This window comes from Tympanuchus pallidicinctus, unplaced genomic scaffold (assembly GCF_026119805.1).
Source record: "Tympanuchus pallidicinctus isolate F22 unplaced genomic scaffold, pur_lepc_1.0 scaffold5, whole genome shotgun sequence".
NCBI lineage: Eukaryota > Metazoa > Chordata > Aves > Galliformes > Phasianidae > Tympanuchus > Tympanuchus pallidicinctus.
In genome coordinates, this window is record NW_026294769.1 from 652,927 (window position 1) to 656,941 (window position 4,015).

Sequence of the window (4,015 nt, forward strand, 5' to 3'; positions counted from 1 at the left end):
CTGCTGGTATAGATGTTTATGAGTGGGGCATGTTGGCTCTTGTTCATTGCTGAGGAAAATGCAGAACTAACACTGTTGACTATTTTGAAAAATACCATTTTGTAGCTAAGAATTTGCTCTATAAAAGACTGTTATTGTGCTCTTTGCACCTGTTGTCATTTCCATGGAAATAAATAGGAAGCATTAATTTCAGAGCTATCTACATATTTTAAAAAGTCTGTGAAGTACTTTTATGTACTCTGTACTTCAACCATGTGCACTTTAATTCTTTAAATATGAAAAAAGAAAGAATGAAATCACCTTGAATATGTACAACTACTCAGGTAGACTCTATAATGGATTTTCAGTTTTATTATTAGTGAAGGTCATACAAGAATTTTGCTTTACCCAGTTGGCTTCTAAAATATTGAAGGTTAGAATTTTCCCATCTAAGAAGTTCAAGAACAGCACATAAGGACCAAAGAATACTCTAGACTCATTAATTAATCAAGTCATGTCACAGCAGATCTTGTTAATCCATCCTCAGAGGAAACTCAAATGATGTTTCAATTCTCTATGCGAGAATAGACAGAATAGTGAATAGTGATAATGCTATACAATTACAGAGAGATGGGAAGAATTTGGAGACACAAGAAATTAAACTGAATTATTTTTTTCCCAACAGCAACTAAAATGACTTTTTTTGGATATTATCTTTGTGAACTATTCTATTTAGAGGACAGTAGCAACAGTATATTTTATAGCTAAATATTGTAAGGTGAAAGCATTAAATGCTCTGTTGGAAAGAACAAGAGTTAATGAGTTTAAAAGTCACTTTGTTGTGTAAAACTAAGCAGCTTATTTTGATGTCCTTTATCTATACGAAGCCACAGCAGAAGAATGTAGGTGTCCACTGTGTAGTGGAAGAGTGACAATGACTACACAGGTACACAGTAACAGCTGCTATCTTACTTTTTCTTGTCTAGTAGAAGCTTTGTTTTCTTGTCCTAAAAAGAATTAAATTGCTGCATCCAGCAATGAGTCTCAGAGAAAAGTGTTCATTTTTCTTTTTCCTGGAATGAATAAACACTTAAATTTTGAGATTTACTAATAATAATCTTTATTCAGTTAAAACCGAGTATCTCGTTTCTGTCCTGAAAGTTAATGGGTGTCCTTACCCTATCATCACGCAGTTTTTAGGCGATGCATAACAGTTCACATGTGAAAAGAATCTTGGATGTCAAGTGATTATTCTATACTTCGTATTTAAGATGTGTAAATAAACAGATGAGGTCAGTGACTCTTAAAAATCTGTGCTTGCTCAGAGAAAACATGCAATTTGTATATGAAGGAAAGCAGTAATAGTACACATTTACCCTAAAGGGATTTATTGTAGGATACAACATAAGCAAAAGATCCTGAGCTGGCTAAATGCACAAGACAAAGTTTTATGTTTTCTAAGACAAGTTGGCTGCTACAAGTTAGTAATAAAGAAATACATTTATTCAAATTTTAAGTCTGAGAAAAATCACAGTGGTTTTAAAAATCATTATACCACTCATATCTCAAGGTCTCTATCCAGCTGTAGATTCTCTTTTCCAACCTTGCCTAAGGCTTTTCTGATCGCTCTGACATCTGCGTATTACATTATCCTTCAAACAGAAGGGAGATGCATCTGCAGCATAGGTCTGATCCAGAGATCAGTGAAAGCAATGGAAAGACTCCAACTGGTGCAATCACTTATGGATCAGATTCTTGAATTGTTAGTGATGAAGCACAGTGTAAAATGTCAACCTCAATTAAGCTATGGCAAGATTTCCATTCTGTAGGGTCAGTACGTCAGCTATAAAAATTTCACAATTATCTATACTCCATAGATTTCAATTACTTTCCAGCTTAGCGCATCTAGAAATGTGAAGCTTATTTGTAAAGTGACTTACCCTTTTTCAATTAATTCCAACACTTCTACTGCTGCCGCCGACTACCATGAACTCCTGTTTCTTTTTTATTTCTATTTTTGCCTCTTCTTCAGGAACGAAGTAAAAATGTTCGCTCATATTTGCAATTAGGTGCTTATTCCTTGCATTTGTACACATTTTTAAGTATCACCACTACTTATGTAACTGAGGTGCCCTCTGGATTTTGAAATCCAGAATTTCAAAATGAAGATTTTTAATGTAATGTGAATATTTACAGAATATACCCACAGGTATTCACACACTATTTTTGGAGAGCAGGACTAAAAAAAGCAACACAACACTATAGGCTTTATAACCAGTGCCTATGCACTTCAAGCAGGGGATCCAGGGCCTCAGATCATGAGTGCAGCCATGGCTTCATTGATTTTGGTCAGCCAACCTAATGGTGAGCTTTTTCTACCCGGCCTTATTCAATTCATCATGGCCATTCTATAGAAGTAAATTGTTGGTGAAAAATGAGAATCAATACCTATCAAGGTGAATAAATATGAAAAGACTTTGATCTGCTGTCAAATGTTTTGTGTGTAGTGAAATAAGCTAAATTGACTACGAAAAAATCCTACTTTTGAGCTATACTCTGCACATTCTTTAGACTTAAAGTAAGTCCCCTACCTGCTATTTTTTTCATTAAAAAATGAAATATCAGTCATGACTAGTTAATTAGCTTACTCAGCCATTCTATTCTGATATAATCAATTTTTTCATCCAGCTGCTTTATTCACAAGACCCCATTAGTAGTTTCAGAACATAAATGTCTAGTTCATCTGCAGTGCAAACTGCAAATCCACTGACCATCTAATCTTGCCATGACAGCTTATGAAATCTTCCAGTCATTGCTAGATTTTGCTCTGGAGGTTTCCAACAAAAATTTTAAGAGCCCCGAAGACTACAAAGGTTAAAGGAAAAAACAAAACAAAACAAAACTTTGGCTGTGATTAGAAAGAATGAATTCAGGAGTAGCCATTTTTTGTTGGCTTTGAGCATATCTTCCCTGTGACAACTCTACTGATCTCACAGCAATATCATGTAGATATTTTATCCCTACAGATAGATATACTCCCACTCTTTGGCATCCTCACTGTTAATTCCTATTCATTAAGCAGGCCTGGCACTGTTGCGTCTCAGATCCTCGGCAACTTTTCTGCACCCATTTCCTCACATTAATCATTTTGCACTGCTCTTGGATGCCAGCTCTGAAGGTTGATAATGGAAGTTGATCCAAAGTCAAATTTCCACCTAGTGAGGGGCTGGGGGGAAGCTGGAAGAGCTGTAGGCCATTTCACTTCAATTTACAATTGAGGATGGATTTAAATGATGGATTTGTTCTTTATCCAGCCCCGCCTTCCCAAACCAGACTCTGTCCTTCATTTCATTTTGAGAGATCTGCGTATATTTTTGAGAAAATAACTAGATTCTTATACAGACGTGAAAATCACAAAAATGAAAGTCAGAGGAGGCATATCTGCATCTAGTGATACATACCAATATTTTTATATTCTGAAATTATGAGGAAGGAGACAGCCCTCCTGGTTGTAATTCAGTTTATTATTATTACTATTTTATTTATGTGTGTGTATGCAGTTATATGTCTATCCGCAGAAATGAACCTGGAAAAATCTCTGAAATTCTTCTGAATACCTCATCTCATCTTGTGGCATTTCATTGAATAGCATCAAGCACAGACTTATATAGTCACAATTAAAAATGCACCCCTAATATGCATATTAAGACAGATTTCAGTATGTGTTCCTTCAGTAGCATATACACTAAAACTGGAATGATATAGAGATTAGAGTAGCCCGTGTACAAGGATGATACACAAATTCATGAAATTCAGGCTTCCCAGCAGGTGGTTAATGCCCCATGCCCGCCAGTGTTTAAGTCATTTGGATAATGCCCTCAATAACACACTCTAATTTGTGGACAGGCAGTCAGACTAGATGATCCCTAAGTCCCTTCCAATTCAACTTCTATATTATCCTATCCTATCCTATCCTATCCTATCCTATCCTATCCTATCCTATCCTATCCTATCCTATCCTATCCTATCCTATCCT

General features: G+C 35.7%; 1 non-coding gene across 1 annotated transcript; it reads left to right on the top strand.

Moving 5' to 3' along the window:
* The first annotated feature begins 3,701 nt into the window (after nucleotides 1–3,701).
* On the top strand, nucleotides 3,702–3,804 carry LOC128091656 (U6 spliceosomal RNA). The gene has a single exon (XR_008211500.1). It is a non-coding gene; the product is annotated as a U6 spliceosomal RNA (small nuclear RNA).
* The last annotated feature ends 211 nt before the right edge of the window (nucleotides 3,805–4,015 follow it).